Genomic DNA, 20,391 nt, shown 5'->3' on the forward strand with positions numbered 1-20,391 from the left:
TAATGCGATAGCATGGATTGTATTGTTACCGAATTTCAATAGTCATTGTTTCGATTATACGTGACTTGCATTTATGTAAGTCTCGTTTAATTTAGTTAATGTTTTGTGTATTGTGTTACCAGTTATTTCGTGTAGCATAACTTTATTCCTTTGCACCGAGTTCAGTCATGTCTTGTCGTTAATATTTAGTTAGTCTATCTTGATTAATATATATATTTAACAAATATTTAAGAAACAATGGCGAGTGTAGTGGAATCGTTGGACGAAGAAATGGTTTTGACATTGTCGGAAAAGCTTAAAGCATGGGATGCGAACTTTCGCGATATGAGTGCAAAACTCGCCGAATTACAAAGCGGCTTATTCGAACTTAAAACAAAACAAGAACCTAAAACACCCGTATCGCCGCCGACAACGCAACAAGAGACGGTCCAGCCGAGTGGACATACCCAGCCAATTAAGCTAAAAGATGCGATCGAATCGGTGCCAGTGTTTGACGGATATCGACCATCGGTATTCCACTTTTTAAGAGCTTGTGAGCGCGCGCGAAATATGATTCCCAGATATCAAGAACCTCAATTGGTAAAATTGTTAGTAAATAAGCTCCGTGAACACGCGCTCCTCGCCATCGAAGACACAGAATTAATGAGTCTAAACGATTTCGGGAACAAATTAAAGGATCTATTCGGCCCAAAGAAATCTCTTAACGAATATAAAGGGGAATTAGGAACGATATTTCAACGACCCGGGGAAGACATATTAGATTATATGGATCCCGTTAGAAATCTTAGATTGGCAATAGTGGACGGAGAAAGAGGCGACTACGGCATCATATCCCCCGGTATCCAAGATACTATAGATTGGGAAACGAAAGAAGCTTTCGTTGAAGGACTTCCGAACGAGGTATATGTGCGAGTAAAAATAGCAGGGTACCATACTTTAGAAGATGCGTATCGTCAAGCCGTCAAAGCAACACACGAATTGAAACAAATAACCGATAGAACGCGACCCCAACGACCGACACCCTCGAACTATTACAGACGCGACAACGCACATCCTTCGAACACTAACAACAATATCAGGAACAACCGCCAAGATCGAAGATCGCTACCTCCATCGCAGAATTTTTTGAATTCTACAAGACAAAATATCACGTGTAACTATTGCAAAAAACCCGGGCATCTAGTGAAAGACTGTTACAAATTTAAAGCCCGAGTAGATGCCGGATTAGTCGTACCCTATGCTTCGAGACCATCGGGAAACCAAACACGTCCTTCGCCCAAGAGTACAGGCGGCAACCAGGCGACCGGCGCCGACGGCAACAAACACAACAAGGACAGCCACCCCCGCGAGATCGACTCCACCACCCATAACGAGAGACAGAGCGAACGCAATGCCGACCATAAGATCGAACGAACAACCACTAAATATTGTGGGGGAGTCATCCCACAACCAAACGAGGTCACAGACAGAGAATCCAGAATCTCAAGGCAAAAGGAAAAGAGTGAAGCACAAGCAACCGGCGAAGGAAAATCATCAGGAGTTGAATTCAGATTCGGAAGGCGACCTCTCCGAATTATGTCAATAAAATTTAACGATTCCCCAACGACCCCAACTGCACGAATAGTTTCCCCAGATCTAAAGACTAAGACGAGTTTATTATTAGACTCTGGATCGGAAATCAACATTATCAAGAAACCTGCTATACTCGATTCAGCCATCATCGACGAAAAGGAATCAATCGAAGTGCGAGGAATTACGGCAACGAGCCTGGTTTTCTTAGGGCAGACGGTAATACAGGTTGCGGGCCATCCGGTTGTTTTTCATGTAGTCGATGATTCATTGCTAATCGATCAAGACGGAATCCTAGGATCCGAATTTTTTGCAGGTTGTAAGGCTCGTTTAGATTATGAGGGAAAACATATCAGATGGGGAAATATTTATATTCCCTTCGATACTAAAGAAAAAATAATTATACCGAAGCGAAGTTCAATAACGTGTTCGATTAATATCGCTAATCCAGAGATAAAAGAGGGATTTATTCCAGGAATCGAGCCGAACAAGGGAATCTATTTTGGTAATGCAGTTGTGAGGAATCATAAAGGAAAAGGTTACATAAGAGTAATAAATACTACTTCGAGAGATTACGTATTTACAACACCAACGATGGTAATTAAAGAATTTGAAAATCCCCCCCCCCCGCCTCCGCTTCCTAGGACAGCGTGCAATACAGTTCTAAGATCGGAGGAAAGTAGATACGATAAAATAAATGAGTTACCACGACTCGAACATTTGAACGAAGAAGAAAAGGAAAATGCTAAAAAATTGATTCGTAATAATCAAGATAGGTTTCATATTCCAGGAGATACATTGGAAGCAACCGAAGTTCTGGAACATAGGATAATTACAACGGATAATATACCCATCAATACTAAACAGTATCGATATCCACCAATACATCGAGAAGAAATAAATCGACAGGTCCAAGAACTACTAGATACGGACGTAGTGGAACCATCAATATCTCCATATAACTCCCCGTTATGGATTGTGCCCAAAAACCCGATTCGCAAGGAAATAAGCGCTGGAGATTAGTCATCGATTATAGAAAATTGAACGATAAAACGATTGGCGATGCCTTCCCACTACCCAACATTACAGAAATATTGGATCAATTAGGAAGTGCAAAATATTTTTCCACGTTTGACTTGGCATCGGGCTTTCACCAGATCCGTATGTCACAGGAAGATGCCCACAAAACTGCATTTTCGACATCATACGGGCATTTTCAATTCAAAAGAATGCCCTTTGGATTAAAAGATGCCCCAGCAACATTTCAACGTTTGATGAATTCAATATTATCTGGTCTGCAAGGAATAGAACTATTCGTCTATCTGGATGACATAGTGATTTATTCCACGTCTCTCCAAGAACACGAAATTAAATTTAATAAATTAATGGAAAGACTGAGGAAAGCTAAATTACGATTACAACCTGATAAGTGCGAATTTTTACGACACGAGGTGAATTATTCAGGACATATAATTAGTGAGGATGGCGTGAAACCTGACCCAAAGAAAGTCGAAGCCGTATCAAAATTTCCACGACCAAAGAGGGCGAAAAATATCAAACAATTTCTGGGACTAGCAGGATATTACAGAAGATTTATACCCCGATTTCCCCAAGGTCGCGAAACCATTGACACAACTATTAAAGAAAGACACTCCCTTTAAATGGACAGAAAATCAAGAAAACGCATTCAATAATTTAAAGACAGCGTTAGTGACGAAACCCATCCTGCAATGTCCAGACTTTTCTAAACCCTTTAACCTTACTACAGACGCATCAGGATATGCAATAAGCGGTGTACTGAGTCAAGGGCCAATCGGAAAGGATTTGCCGATTGCGTATGCCTCAAGGCTATTAAATCCCGCCGAACAAAACTACTCTACCATAGAAAAGGAGTGTCTGGCAATTGTTTACAGCGCAATGCACTTCCGACCGTATCTTTACGGAAGAAAGTTTACCATCGTAACCGATCATAAACCTTTAGTGTGGATGCATTCTATCAAAGATCCTACTTCTAGAATTTGGAAATGGAAATTAAAGTTATCGGACTTCGAATTTGATATTGTATACAAAGAAGGCAGGGCGAACGCAAACACAGACGCATTATCTAGGAACCCTCCGGAAGTTTGTTTACCAATCAGAAAGAGAGAGGAAGTCTCACCGATTCGCTATCCTGTCTCAAAAAGATTCGAAATAGATACGTCAACCGAAGACTCTCCCATATTCGAAGCTAAACCACACGTCTTGCCTCAATCCAGTGATTCTAAAAATCAAGGAAAGGGTTTTACCCGAAAACATTTTACAATAGAAGAAACCCCCATAAAATATTTAGACCAAGCATTAGCAGAAATCGATGTAAGTACAGATAGAGAAATAACCAATCGAGAAAAAGAAGGCACGGATACAACAAGCGAAAAAGAGACCTCCACTGTAATTCCAGAACTAATTCAACAACGAGAAAAGGACACGAGACCTACGATAATTGCGGAACTAAGAATTTCAGAAACCCGAGACTCAATTGCGAGAGTAAATGACCATAAAGTAGTATTTATAGATATACATGGCAATCCGATAGATAAAGGAGCCTTAGAAATGAAGGAAACGGGAAAATTACCTCGTTATGAAGATTTAATGTTAGAAAAAGCAAGATTGAGTTACGATTCTGGAAAATACATTGTATTCCTACCGATAAAGGAAAATAGAAATATTCCAATAACACCAGAAAATTTATTAAACTCGCTAAGATCTCTATTAGATGCAGTAAATGAAAAACAGTTAACTTCGTTCAGCATTAGCAAAGGAAACTTGGAGGAAATACCCTGGCGATATACAATCAGAAAATTAAAGGAAATATTTATGGAAAAAACCTTAACCATCACCATTTGCACTGGGGAAGTAATTACCCCATCTGTGGAAGCGCGGAACAACATAATACGAGAAAAACATGAATCAAGCGTAGCAGGACACAAAGGAATAACAAAAACTTATCAAAGAATACGACAACATTACTATTGGGAAAATATGAAAAAGGAAATTCAAGATTACGTAAGAACATGTAAGGAATGTCAATTGAAGAAACTCACAAGAATAAAAGCAAAGCAACCAATGGTACTTACAGACACACCAGGTAAAGCGTTCGATAAGGTTAGTATGGATATTATAGGTCCATTACCAAAAACCCAAAAGGGAAACGAATATATATTAACTATCCAAGACTTATTAACAAAATACTCAATTGGGATTCCACTAGGAGGAATCTCTTCAGCCGAGATAGCGGACGTTTTTGTAAAGCGATTTATTTGTCGTTTCGGGTCACCGAGAGCTATTCTCACTGATCAAGGAACGAACTTTACATCCTCACTAATGAAGAAAGTAGCAAAGAGATTCCGCATCAAACAATATACCACGACGGCATATCATCCACAAAGTAACGGTTCAATCGAAAGATCTCACCACGTGCTGATAGAATATCTCAAATTATACATTGAAAATTCCAAAAATTGGGACGAATGGGTAGAATTAGCTATGTTTTCCTATAATACCTCTGTACACGAAGGAACGAAATTCTCCCCGCACGAATTAGTTTTTGGACATCTAGCCAGAGAACCTACTGGTGAAGTAATAATCGAAGAGAACATGGAACCAACTTACGCAGAATATCTCGAAGATCTGTTCGATAAAATTAACACCGTACAACGAATGGCAAGAGAAAATTTGATAAAATCCAAACTAAGATCAAAAGAATATTACGACCGACGAATCAACCCCCAAGATTTTAAAATAGGAGATTCGATATATTTACTAAAAGAACCCAGTAAAGGAAAATTCTCCGATCAATATACTGGACCATACAAAGTGCTAGAAATCTTGCAGAACCAAAACGTCAAGATCGAAGTAAAAGGGATTCCGCGAACGGTGCATTTAAACAAGTTAAAACTAGCGCATAATCGAAATAAGCAACGAATAAAGCGATTTCAGTGGGCAACGTAGTGCGGTAGTGTATGTTATAGTGCTGTTCGTCGAATAATACAGATATCGAACACCTAAAAGGAAAAAGGAAAATTATTATACGTGTTTCAATTATTGCTTAAATATAAAACGTGTTAACTCAATGAACAATTAACTAGTGAAAGTGAAAGTTACCTTGTGAACAAGTGATCAACATACAAGAAAGTGTACGTGCAAGTATAGGTTATGGATCGTTGTTCGTGGAACACAATGTATGACAGCTACCTAAAATAAGTGAATAAATTAGTTTCAATTGTCTCGGTGCAAAATACAAGGTTACTAAATGTTATAACTATATTATGGATAAATCAAAAGGAGGTGTAACACTGTTCGTCGAATAATACAGATAGCGAAAACCTAAGAAGAAAAAGGGAAAATTATTATGTGCACTCCAATTATTGTTTGAATATACAACATGTCGATTCAATAAATAATTAAAAGAGGGGAAGTGAAAGTTACCTTGTAAACAAGTAATCATCATACAAGAAGGTCTACATGCAAAATAGGTTATGGCTCCCTGCTTGCGGAACACAATGTACTAGCTGAAAATAAACGAACGAATTAACTTCAATTGCCTCATTTGCAAAGAGCAGCATCGCTAAATGTTATAACGGTGCTGTGGAGGCGTGGCAATGTTCGTCGAATGACACAGATAGCGGAAACTTGGAAAAAGAAAAGAAGTTTATTACGAGTGTTCCAATTACTGTTTGAATGTAAAACGTGTTAGTTCAACGAATAACGAAAACAGTGAAAGTGCAACTTACCTCGTGAACAATCAATCACCATACAAGGAAGTGTACATGCGTGGATTTCGCAGATTAACAAGAAGAAATAAAATAGCTGATAAATATAGAAAGTGGTTAGAAAATAATTAAGATAGATTAATTGAGAGTTAGTAATAAATATAACCGGAGTAAAAGGATATTTTATTGTGTATTAATCTACGTAGTATTGTTATATTATTATATCTAACATGTAGAAATGGATTTTGTACGCATATATGTATATAATTCCAATCCAAGTAGTATTCATAATATTTATTTTCACTGATAACAAGTACGTAAAACCTAAAATAAAACAAATGTTTTAACAATAAAAAAAAAACAAAAAAAAAAAAGAAAAAGGGGAAGAAGAAAAAAAAGAAGAAAAAAAAGGAAAGAAAAAAAATATAATATATATAAATATAAAATTTTCTTTTTCTATAAAAAGTTATTCCTATTTCTGATAAACTCGAGAAATGAAAACATTATACCATGATACACTGACGCAAAGATACACCACACAGAAGAAACTAATAGAGAACTCTTTAAGCTTGGCAAACTTACCGCCCGACGAATTTGCATACACCATAACCAAAACCCAGGACACATGGCTTTGATTGTTATTTAATAAGGTTTTGGGTTTATAAAATAACGATTCACTTAGATTCGTTTTCTCCAATATATTTCAGTCTTATAACACGTCTTACCACACAGGAATCTCCAAGTAAATAGATCAACGTGGTCGACTTCTAAGACAAAAGAGCGTCGTTAGAAGTCGTACCAACTTAGCTTGTAGTAAGCAGCGATCATACCAACTTAACATTTCTCAACATTGATCGTAGGAGAAGCGGTCCATATAGTCAAATGCATTCCGGTACAAGTAAAGGTACGACATACAACAAAATGCTACTCGGAACTACCCGTTTGGCAAAGGAATCGCACCACAGGAACTCCGCCCGGACGTGCGCCAAACGTGGCGATATTCAGCACCATCGTCGTTGGCCACGAGCGGAATGTATACCCAAAAGACGATGCACTACAGGACCACGTCATGTTCCCGGCAGAAAATCTGCAGTCTTGAACGCATTGGCCAGAGGAGCAACAGGAAAAACAATCGTCCCTGGAACAGTAAACATCCTGGGAATGATGGACAAAACACATTAACGACAATAGCGAAAAATACCGTATCAAGCTTATGGACTGGTTTTATGGAATTTGGAACTGTCAGTACTCGCAATATTTAAACTAATCAAAACAATAATAGATATAGCCGCACACGGATACCAGTAACGTGAAACTTACGAATGTGGAATCGCCCTATTAGGAGCAATATGCGGCTCAGTCACCCACCCGCTACTATACCTCAAAAGAAGACGAAATATCGATGATCAAACAGCACAACCTCAAGGGATATCGATAACACCGGTAGTCACTCAACTACCAACGACACCTGCGTCCGCCTTGAGCGAACTCAGGGATACCATCAGTCAAATTTCCTTTGGAAATTTGAACTCCAAGGGCGGGGATGTCACGTCCCGCGCTCCGCACGCGCCGTAACAAGAACAAGAAAACCATTCTATACACAACACGCGAATAAGGATTTGAATGCACAAACGAACACACGGCACTACGAAACGAAAGGAAGGATTAACAAAACGAGGGCGATTAACGGATCCAACCAATAAACAAAATACATATACACACAATTCTAAATAAACCAGGAAATAAGAATAACTACAAAAGGGGAAAATAATTGAAACGCCAGGAATATATATATATATATATATAAATATATTTCAATCAATCAATTTGGAGAGTTACATATAAGTATAAACATATATGCCGAACATGTAATAACCTAGTAAATATTAGAGACAGTGCTTCCAATACTATGCAATAAATACAATATTATCAATTTATGAAATATAAGTATACATGAAGTCAAAAACTAATAGTTTAACGAATACATAAAACATACAATATTGTATTATTAAAGAAATGAAGGTTACATTGTCAGAAATATATATATGTGTGCGAATTCTATCAAACCGATAATCTAAGATACATACTTAAAACTAGCCTACATTCCGGTAAAGGATAAATAAATAATTGACATGTCATTTCGTATGAATACTACACTGCCAAGAGAAATATGCATATGAATACGTATATATATATATATATGTCGGAGATGAAAAGAACACCGGAACCTTTGGAATTTTGGATAACCCCGCAACATTGTAACCTAGAGTCTACTATAGCTGTAATCAAACAATTGTAGTTATTCAACCCGATTGTAATTATTCGAGAATTGTGATAATGAGCTTGGGCTCGAGGCGACAGTCAGTCGCCGAACGTAGCCGCGGTCACGGGATGAACGTTTTGCCTAACAAGGTACGGAGTAATTCTATAGCTCTCCTTAAAAGAAATATTCGTGGCGACACGCGACAGTAAACATTCCAACGGTTTCTGTCCCGTGGCTCGCCACACGCAGACCCTATTCTTCGAGTAAGATGATTGCCAGATGTCGATGCGTCTCCGCAGTACATGTTCGGCTAGCCCGAGGGCCCGTAATAAATCTTAAGGTTTAGTTAACTAAAGTCCTTCAAACAGACAAACAGTCTTTGTCCCAGCTACGGGAAGATAGGGGAGACATATTTTTTAACGAACGGCGTCTCCCACTAGCAACTTTCCCTCGAGGGCGGCTAACATCCTTTTCTAACCACCGATATAGAGATTGACCAATTAGCAGCAACGCCAATTTCCCTTACTTTCTGAACGAAGGCTTTTCTCGACGAATCCGATGATCTCGTGTCCTTAGACACACCCCATTATAGTTTTCCTCTGTGGCATCATCGGGACAGGAAAGGCATTCTCGCTCGCGATCTCATCGATCAAGGAGTAACGCCTTCGCGATCAGTGATTATTTTTCAGACTTAGACTTTGTGTGAACGTTCTGTCGTCATCCCGTTGGCCGCGGATTCGTTATTGAGCCCGAGAACATCGTCACTAGCGTCGCGAGTGCCGAACCGCTGTGATCAACTCTCTACAGGGTTCTGCAGCACATTGGCTGGCGCGAACAACGGGAAACGGAGAAATTACTTGGCCTAAAGTTAAGGAACGATTCCTTACACAGTTCGGTGGCCGAGAGACGACGTCCTCATCGTTAATCAAAGTATCCAGGGAACCGCGGGGAGCGGGCGAATCCACGGGGGCGTTTGCCGGCCGTGTCCGCTCTCTCCTGCAGATGCGGTGGCAACATTCTACGCTAGACGAAATACTTAACGCTGTCACTCTCTACATATTAATTCCACACGACCAACGTCTTAAACGACTGGCCCTCACGAGCGATATCAGAACGGAGGACCAATTCCTGAGCGAAATGCGACCCTTTTGTTACGAAGAAGAGTCGACATCTTCGCCGAGATATGCACCGGCGGAACCCGAAGCTAAGCGACGCAAGTTATCGGGCCACCAGACGAGGTGTCATTACTGTGGTACTCTCGGACACAGAATCAAGGACTGCCGCAAGAGGATGCAGGGCGAACAACAGAGGGATGCACGACGCCAGGAAGGAAACCGACCGGCCGCACCGTCCAAGGTGGTCTGCTACAGGTGTCATGCGGAAGGCCATATCGCACCTAACTGCCCGGCACGACGGGACGGTAGACCAGGCCTCAAGGATGAGCGTAAAGTCAACTCCTGCGTGGTGGAGTCCCCAGCCGGTAGTCTAAGTCATCTGGGTGAGTCGTTCCCATTTTACTTCGATTCCGGAGCCGAGTGCTCATTAATTAGAGAATCTGTCGCTCCGAAATTCTCCGGAAGGAGAACGACAGATATAGTAGTTATGCGAGGAATAGGAAACACCTGCGTTAAGAGTACCTCCCAGATCTTATCTACGGTGCGCATTAACTGTTTTACATTGGAGATAACCTTCCACGTTCTGGCCGATAGTCACTTACATTATGATATCATGATTGGCCGCGAGATCTTAAGCCAGGGTTTTGATGTAACTATTACACGGAATAGCGTCGATATTTGTAAAACGAAGACTATTAATGCCTGTAGTAAAACCTCCGAGGACGAGATCAATATCAATGCGGTTGACACTGACGTAGTTGGCAACGATAAAAGTCGGTTAATTTCTGTCCTCGAGAAATTCAAAGATTCATTCATTACGGGCTTCCCACGTACTCGCGTAAGCACGGGCCAGTTAGAAATACGGTTAATCGATCCTAATGTTACCGTGCAAAGAAGCCCCTACCGACTTAGCGAAGAAGAGCGTAGGATAGTGCGTGAGAGAATAGACGAGTTAATTAGAGCAAAAATCGTGAGGCCGAGCAGCTCGCCGTTCGCGAGCCCTGTCTTACTTGTAAAGAAGAAAGACGGCTCAGATAGACTGTGCGTAGATTTTCGGGCACTAAATAAAAATACGGTCGCGGACCGGTATCCCCTACCCCTCATCGCGGATCAAATCGCGAGATTGCAGAAGGCGAGATACTTCATTAGCCTGGACATGGCCAGCGGATTCCATCAAATTCCCATTCATCCTAATTCGACGGAATATACGGCGTTCGTTACACCCGACGGGCAATACGAATACGTGACTATGCCGTTCGGTTTGAAAAACGCACCATCCGTTTTCCAAAGGGCCATTCTCAACGCCTTAGGCGACCTCGCGTATTCGTTCGTTGTTGTTTACTTGGACGACGTCCTAATTATCGCCGACTCAATCGATCAAGCTCTAGAAAGGTTAAGCACCGTATTAGATACCCTCGTGAAAGCCGGATTCTCCTTTAACTTTTCGAAATGCTCCTTTTTAAAGACATCGGTACTCTACTTGGGATACGTAATCCGTAACGGAGAAGTCCGTCCAAACCCGGGTAAAATACAAGCCTTGAGTTCTTTACCTGCACCGTCGACCGTCACACAACTTAGACAATTCATAGGTTTGGCCTCTTATTTCCGAAGCTTCATTCCCAAATTTTCACAAGTAATGAAACCCCTGTACGCACTTACCTCGAGTAACAAGAATATACCTTGGACGGATAGGCACGAACAGATAAGACAAAAGGTAATTTCCGTCCTGACTGACGCGCCGGTTCTGATGATATTTGACCCCAATTACCCCATAGAACTACATACGGACGCTAGCTCGGAAGGATATGGAGCCATTCTAATGCACAGGGTCGAAGGCAAAAATCGAGTAGTGGAGTATTATAGCAAAAGGACTAGCCCTGCGGAATCTAGGTATCATTCCTACGAATTGGAAACGTTAGCGGTTGTAAACGCCGTCAAACACTTCCGTCATTACTTACACGGACGAGAATTTCTCGTCGTCACCGATTGCAACTCCCTGAAAGCATCCAGTAGTAAGGTACACTTGAACGACAGGGTTTACAGATGGTGGGCTTACCTGCAAACTTTTACCTTCGACATTATGTACCGGGAAGGTAAACGAATGGCCCACGTAGATTTCTTTTCGCGAAATCCCGTAGACTTGGATCGCAGTACGTTTAGCAAAATCGTAGAGAAAGAAATTAACCTAACCGAAATCTCCGACGATTGGCTACTAGCGGAACAACGTCGCGACCCACAAATTGCCGAGATCGTCGATAAATTGCAGAACGAAGAGCTCGCGGAAGATGTCGCGAATACGTATGAGTTACGGTCCGGCACCCTTCACCGTAAAATACAGAGAAAAGGTAGAACTCTCTGCCTGCCCATCGTTCCGAGAGGGTTTAGGTGGTCTGTTATTAACCATGTGCACCAGTCCATTATGCACTTAGGTTGGGATAAAACGCTTGAGAAACTGTACGAGTATTACTGGTTCGAAGGAATGGCGAAGTATGTTCGCAAATTCGTAGAGAACTGTCATGCTTGTCGAGTTTCAAAGGCGAGTTCGGGTAGAGTACAAGCCGAACTACACCCCATACCTAAGACCAGTATACCTTGGCATACGGTTCATATGGACATAACGGGCAAACTAAGCGGTAAAAACGATTCGAAGGAATACGTCGTTGTGTTGGTCGACGCCTTCACCAAGTTCGTATATTTGCACCATACCCGTAAGTTAGACTCCGTTAACACCATTAAAGCGCTTAAGTCCGCTATATTTTTGTTCGGCAGTCCCTGCCGGATAATAGCGGATCAGGGAAGATGTTTTACGGGCAAAGAATTTCGCGACTTTTGTCAAAGTAAACACATAAAACTCCATTTAATTGCGACCGGAGCTAGTAGGGCCAACGGGCAGGTAGAGCGTATTATGAGTACGCTAAAAAACATGTTCACAACAATAGAAACCACCGGGCGGTCCTGGCAAGACGCGATCGGGGAAATACAACTAGCCTTGAATTGTACCACCAACCGCGTGACTAAGTCAAGCCCGTTGGAACTACTAATCGGTAAAACAGCGAGACCCTACGGCTTATCCCTACCCGACAGTATCGAAGAAAGAGAGGTAAATATCTCCCATGTAAGACAGCAGGCGATAAAGAATATAGAAGCAAGCGCCAAATACGATAAGGATAGGTTCGACGAAAACAAAGCTAAAATAGTTAGGTTCAACCTTGGCGATTTCGTATTACGCAAGAACGAGGAACGGAACCAGACGAAGTTAGATCCCAAATTCAGGGGTCCGTTCGTAATAGCAGAGATTTTGGAAGGAGATAGATATACCCTAAAAACCTTAGACGGCAAACGATCATATAAGGACAGACACGACAGACTGAGAAAGATGCCAGAAGGTTGCGTCCCTGCTGAGTTAGACGTCTGCGGTGATGACGACGGCGGTGATAATAACGATGCAAGTACACTGACCTCAGAGGATCATTAACACTGCGTTGTGGTCATAGTAATACACCGAGTGGGTTTATGTGCTTTTGTTGTAACCCGGTGAGTGGGTTGATGTGCTTTTGTTGTAACCCGGTGAGTGGGTTGATGTGCTTTTGTTGTAACCCGGTGAGTGGGTTGATGTGCTTTTGTTGTAACCCGTTGAATGGGTTGATATGCTTTTTGTTGTAACCCGTTGAGTGGGGTTACGTGCTTTTGTTGTAACCCGTTGAGTGGGTTGATATGCTTTTTGTTGTAACCCGTTGAGTGGGGTTACGTGCTTTTGTTGTAACCCGTTGAGTGGGCTTACGTACTTTCTGGGTGTAATGCACCCAACGTGGCAATATGATCCAACAAACTGAGGTTCACCAGTGTACGAAATCGAAAATGATCTGTTGTGTCATTACGGTCTGACTGGCGACTCACAGAACGCACCTGACACTTTGAGTACAAGTTATAACATTACAAATTCCTATTCTCTTTTATTTTTCTGTTGTCAAACCTCCGAACGAAACTTTGTTATTGCACTGGACCCTTGACTTACTTAGACATTTAGTTAAATCGTAAACAATGTCGGTTGTAGCGAATCTAATGTAAGAAATACGATATTTTAGTTACACACGAGGACGTGTGATAGTCAGGATGGCCGTGTCGGAGATGAAAAGAACACCGGAACCTTTGGAATTTTGGATAACCCCGCAACATTGTAACCTAGAGTCTACTATAGCTGTAATCAAACAATTGTAGTTATTCAACCCGATTGTAATTATTCGAGAATTGTGATAATGAGCTTGGGCTCGAGGCGACAGTCAGTCGCCGAACGTAGCCGCGGTCACGGGATGAACGTTTTGCCTAACAAGGTACGGAGTAATTCTATAGCTCTCCTTAAAAGAAATATTCGTGGCGACACGCGACAGTAAACATTCCAACGGTTTCTGTCCCGTGGCTCGCCACACGCAGACCCTATTCTTCGAGTAAGATGATTGCCAGATGTCGATGCGTCTCCGCAGTACATGTTCGGCTAGCCCGAGGGCCCGTAATAAATCTTAAGGTTTAGTTAACTAAAGTCCTTCAAACAGACAAACAGTCTTTGTCCCAGCTACGGGAAGATAGGGGAGACATATTTTTTAACGAACGGCGTCTCCCACTAGCAACTTTCCCTCGAGGGCGGCTAACATCCTTTTCTAACCACCGATATAGAGATTGACCAATTAGCAGCAACGCCAATTTCCCTTACTTTCTGAACGAAGGCTTTTCTCGACGAATCCGATGATCTCGTGTCCTTAGACACACCCCATTATAGTTTTCCTCTGTGGCATCATCGGGAAAGGAAAGGCATTCTCGCTCGCGATCTCATCGATCAAGGAGTAACGCCTTCGCGATCAGTGATTATTTTTCAGACTTAGACTTTGTGTGAACGTTCTGTCGTCATCCCGTTGGCCGCGGATTCGTTATTGAGCCCGAGAACATCGTCACTAGCGTCGCGAGTGCCGAACCGCTGTGATCAACTGTTAAGACTGTAATAATTCTATCATTGCAATAAACTACGCCTGTGTGTACTGTATCAATGGCTAATCCTCGAGAAGATTCATTTGACGCCCACAACCCCATTCCCAGTGATGATCCGACATATATATATATATATATATATATATATATATATATATTTATATTATCGAATACTCTATAAAATAAACTACTCAAAACAATAAATAACGCAATCGAAGAATTACAAAACATTAGCCATATTAAAATGACACACATCATAAATATATATATATATATACGTATATTCACACGAACAATACTTTTGTCACTTTAAAGCAATATTAATAAATAAATGTTCTAATTGCGGTAGAATAAGGAAAAACGAGCGGCAGACGGAAAATTACTTCGATATTAAGCAAAATTAAAGACCCGTCACTATAACTTTGCTGATGACATTTATGAGCAGCCATGTTAGATTTACACGCGTCACGGCGACAGGAATATTAAGGATTAATGGAAGTCAGGTGCGAGAAATAAATCATGAAAACACATTGTTAACACTTTTCTTTAATAAATTCTATGCGCAACTACAAATGTAAAAAAAAAATATATATATAATTAATTAAAAGGGGGGAAATATAAAATTGAAAAAAATAACAAACGTAAAATAGATAACCTAACACTATCACATTCAAAATATATATATATATATATATATCATACATAAAAACAAAAGACATTTAAAAGGAAAAAATAATAATAATAAGGAACCTCTGATGGAGATGCCTCCGCAACGGTAATAAAAATGGTAATTTTTAAAATGGTAAAAACGGTAATAAAATGAACGGTAATAACAATGATCACTATAATAATGAGCGAAGAATAATGAACGTAATAAGAATGTTCACCGGAATAATAATGAGCAATGAACGTAATAAGAATGTTCACCAGAATAATAATGAGCAATGGACGTAATAAGAATGTTCACCGGAATAATAATGAGCCCTGCTCCACGTTGCTTTGCTTATTTATGCCATCCCCCACGGGGTGGTGGTCCGCTGGGGGTACGCTTATGATTGTTTTTGCGATTTTGATGTTTTTCCCTTTCTTGTTGTTCCCCTAGGTTTCGGTGATCGACGTTCGAACAATGTTTGCGGAGGCATTTCCATCAGAGGTTCCTTATTATTATTATTTTTTTCCTTTTAAATGTCTTTTGTTTTTATGTATGATATATATATATATATTTTTTTTAAATGTGATATCTATTTTATGTTTGTTAAATATATGTATTTTTAATTTTATATTTCCCCCTTTTTAATTAATTAATTATATATATATATATATATATATATATATATATATATATATATATATATATATGTTGTGTGTCATTTTAATATGGCTAATGTTTTGTAATTCTTCGATTGCGTTATTTATTGTTTTGGGTAGTTTATTTTATAGAGTATTCGATAATATAAAACATACGCGCACACATACATATATATATATATATATATATATATATATATATATATATATATATATATATATATATATATACGTATTCATATGCATATTTCTCCTGGCAGTGCAGTATTCATACGAAATGAAATGTCAACTATTTATTTATCCTTTACCGGAATGTAGGCTAGTTTTAAGTATGTATCTTAGATTATCGGTTTGATAGAATTCGCACACATATATATATTTCTGACAATGTAACCTTCATTTCTTTAATAATACAATATTGTATGTTTTATGTATTCGTTAAACTATTAGTTTTTGACTTCATGTATACTTATATTTCATAAATTGATAATATTGTATTTATTGCATAGTATTGGAAGCACTGTCTCTAATATTTACTAGGTTATTACATGTTCGGCATATATGTTTATACTTATATGTAACTCTCCAAATTGATTGATTGAAATATATTTATATATATATATATATTCCTGGCGTTTCAATTATTTTCCCCTTTTGTAGTTATTCTTATTTCCTGGTTTATTTAGAATTGTGTGTATATGTATTTTGTTTATTGGTTGGATCCGTTAATCGCCCTCGTTTTGTTAATCCTTCCTTTCGTTTCGTAGTGCCGTGTGTTCGTTTGTGCATTCAAATCCTTATTCGCGTGTTTTGTATAGAATGGTTTTCTTGTTCTTGTTACGGCGCGTGCGGAGCGCGGGACGTGACATCCCCGCCCTTGGAGTTCAAATTTCCAAAGGAAATTTGACTGATGGTATCTCTGAGTTCGCTCAAGGCGGACGTAGATGTCGTTGGTAGTTGAGTGACTACCGGTGTTATCGATATCCCTTGAGGTTGTGCTGTTTGATCATCGATATTTCGTCTTCTTTTGAGGTATAGTAGCGGGTGGGTGACTGAGCCGCATATTGCTCCTAATAGGGCGATTCCGCATTCGTAAGTTTCACGTAACTGGTATCCGTGTGCGGCTATATATATTATTGTCTTGATTAGTTTAAATATTGCGAGTATTCCAAATATTGCTGCACTGACAGTTCCAAATTCCATAAAACCAGTCCATAAGCTTGATACGGTATTTTTCGCTATTGTCGTTAATGTGTTTTGTCCATCATTCCCAGGATGTTTACTGTTCCAGGGACGATTGTTTTTCCTGTTGCTCCTCTGGCCAATGCGTTCAAGACTGCAGATTTTCTGCCGGGAACATGACGTGGTCCCGTAGTGCATCGAGGTCTTTTGGGTATACATTTCGCTCGTGGCCAACGACGATGGTGCTGAATATCGCCACGTTTGGCGCACGTCCGGGCGGAGTTCCTGTGGTGCGATTCCTTTGCCAAACGGGTTGTTCCGAGTAGCATTTTGTTGTATGTCGTACCTTTACTTGTACCGGAATGCATTTGATTATATGGACCGCTTCTCCTGCGATCAAAGCCATGTGTCCTGGGTTTTGGTTATGGTGTATGCAAATTCGTCGGGCGGTAAGTTTGCCAAGCTTAAAGCGTTCTCTATTAGTTTCTTCTGTGTGGTGTATCTTTGTGTCAGTGTATCATGGTATAATGTTTTCATTTCTCGAGTTTATCAGAAATAGGAATAACCTTTTATAGAAAAAGAAAATTTTATATTTATATATATTTGTTAAGGAAATTCGAGGATATGGGAATACAAATTATTGCCTACATTTCCCACACAACAGTTATACATCTATATTACTCTCTGAAGAACGTCTTGCACGCACGCTGGTCGCCAACCGACTATCCTAGATTCTTCTAACATCTGGCAACAGTCTTTTGTCTCCACTAAGACCTTGACGCCCTCTGGCCCTTACACACACACTCTCATGTACAGTGTAAATGTATCACTTCCCTAACAATGTTATATTTTTTTTCTTTCCCTTTTTCTTCTTCCCCTTTTTCTTTTTTTTTGTTTTTTTTTTTATTGTTAAAACCTTTGTTTTATTTTAGGTTTTACGTACTTGTTATCAGTGAAAATAAATATTATGAATACTACTTGGATTGTAATTATATACATATATGCGTACGTATTGGTAAGTAGTATAAATGAGATTTGTTTTATTGTTATAAATATATAAGTATATATCATCAATAGGAATAAATATCACAAATGTACCTTGTTTTCGAGTATATATACATATATGCGCGTGCAATGGTGTAGGGCTGGACAATCGTATCCTAAGGGATCGACGGGCGGTGAAGAGCTAACCGGTCAACGAGATTTAGGAAATGTACAGAGAGCTGAGCGTGATTGTAACGAAGATGAAAATTTTGAGAAAATGAATACGAAGGAGTTGAAGGAGCGCCTCGCTAGTTTGGGTTTAAAAACGACGGGAAGAAAAGTAGAATTACGCGCACGGCTACAAGCGGCCATGGATGGTAATGACATATCGTCGGAGGAAGAAAGCGACGACGAAAGTGAGTATGAAGATGACAAAAAAAACGCAAGAGGATACAAGAGAGGTACGCGAAGGGTGTATTCAGGTGATGAATATTGTCGAAGGGCATGTGTTGGTTCGACACTGAGTTTTAGAGACGTCGAAGATGCATTAGAGTCGTTTAGTGGCAACAAAGGTGAAAATGTCGAACGATGGTTCGAGTCGTTCGAGGAAGTCGCTGATACGTGCATGTGGTCGGATGGGCAGAAGGCAGTCTACGCGAGGAAGCTGCTGAAGGGATCAGCGAAAATATTTGCGAGCTTCGAGTGTCATGCCAGGACTTGGCATGAGTTGAAGAGGGGGCTAGTGAAAGAATTTTCGAGGAAAGTCAACAGTAGGCAAGTACATCAGAAACTTGAAGAAACAAAAAAGGAGAGTGATGAAGCATGTTTGGCTTACATGTACCGCATGCTCGAAATAGCCAACCATGTGGACATAGAGGAGGAAGCAAAGGTGGAATACATAGTGGATGGAATAATAGACGACGAGAACAATAAGGCTATATTGTACGGCGCTACGTCAATCAAAGAGTTGAGGAAGAGGTTAGTGATGTACGAAGAGCAGAAGAGTCGCAGAGTAAAGTCGATTGTGAAGCCGGCTAAAACCCAGAAGAACGGGAAGCCCAGTCAATCTGTAGATGCAATGAAGAAAAGAAGATGCTTCATTTGCGGTAGTGAGGATCATCTAAGTGTTAAGTGTCCGGAGAGGGGAGAAGGTGTTAGGTGTTCCGAGTGCAGCGGATTTGGACATATTGCAGCGAGGTGTACGGCACGACCGAAAGAGACTTGCGTAGTGTCAAGATCCGAAAAGGGGAAGTATGTGAAGGAAGTGGCGATAGATGATTGTAGGTTTGTGGCACTAGTGGATACGGGTAGTGATCTCACGTTCATTCGATCAGACGAGTATGCGAGGTTAGGGTCACCACCGCTAGGTAAATGCACGCTTAAGTTCGACGGTGTTGGTTCCGCTGGCAATGAGACCTGGGGTGAATTCACCAAGGTAATGACGGTTGATGGGTGTAAACTGCCAATCACTTTGCACGTTGTTTCAAACAAAATATTGACGAAGCACGGCCTGTTGTTAGGCACTGATTTTCTGGATCAGGTAGAGCTACGGGTTAAACGAGGCGAAGTGACTTTCTTACGGCTTGACGAACAGACTAACAAAGACGTGCCGGATGTGTTTAGAGTTAACGTGGTAGAACAGACCGACGAAACAGACCTAACACACGTACGGGAACCGCATTATCGTGAAGCGATTCGCGATATCGTTAGGGGGTATAGGCCGGAGAAAAAGCGGGACGTTGGGATAACGGCAAAAATCGTTTTAAAGAGTGACAAACCTGTGGTTCGAAGGCCGCGAAGATTGGCGCCTTCGGAGAAAAAAGAGGTGGACGAGTTGATGGAATTATGGACAAATGAAGGCACAATAAAACCGTCAAACTCAGAATATGCAAGTCCCATAGTTGTAGTTAGAAAGAAAGATGGTTCTATCAGAGTCTGTGTTGATTTTCGCGAGCTTAATGAACTTATTGAGTGTCCACATTTCCCATTGCCTTTAATTGATGATATTTTAGATGCATTGCAAGGTACTCTGTTTTTCACAACGTTGGATTTAAAGAATGGTTTTTTCACGTGTGTTTAGACAAAGACAGCCGAAAATATACATCTTTCGTTACGCCATCGGGCCAATATGAATTTTTGAAGTTGCCGTTTGGTTTAAAGATTTCACCCATTGTGTTTCAGAAGTATATTTCGATGATCTTTAAGGAACGTAGTAGGTAAAGGTATTGTTATCGTGTATATG

General features: G+C 40.4%; 1 long non-coding RNA gene across 3 annotated transcripts; it reads right to left on the minus strand.

The window, feature by feature from the left end:
• Window positions 1-4,822: 4,822 nt before the first annotated feature.
• On the minus strand, window positions 4,823-8,088 carry LOC143304541 (uncharacterized). Of its 3 annotated transcripts, none has more exons than XR_013061195.1 (4): window positions 7,638-8,088; window positions 6,034-7,455; window positions 5,710-5,799; window positions 4,824-5,609 (listed from the first exon to the last, which is right to left on the minus strand). It is a non-coding gene; the product is annotated as an uncharacterized LOC143304541 (long non-coding RNA). The 3 variants fall into 3 exon arrangements; XR_013061196.1 differs by having other exon boundaries at window positions 4,829-5,799; window positions 6,034-6,116; window positions 6,900-7,455; window positions 7,638-8,077; XR_013061194.1 differs by having other exon boundaries at window positions 4,823-5,799; window positions 7,638-8,087.
• Window positions 8,089-20,391: the final 12,303 nt, after the last annotated feature.

This window comes from Bombus vancouverensis, unplaced genomic scaffold (assembly GCF_051014615.1).
Source record: "Bombus vancouverensis nearcticus unplaced genomic scaffold, iyBomVanc1_principal scaffold0039, whole genome shotgun sequence".
NCBI lineage: Eukaryota > Metazoa > Arthropoda > Insecta > Hymenoptera > Apidae > Bombus > Bombus vancouverensis.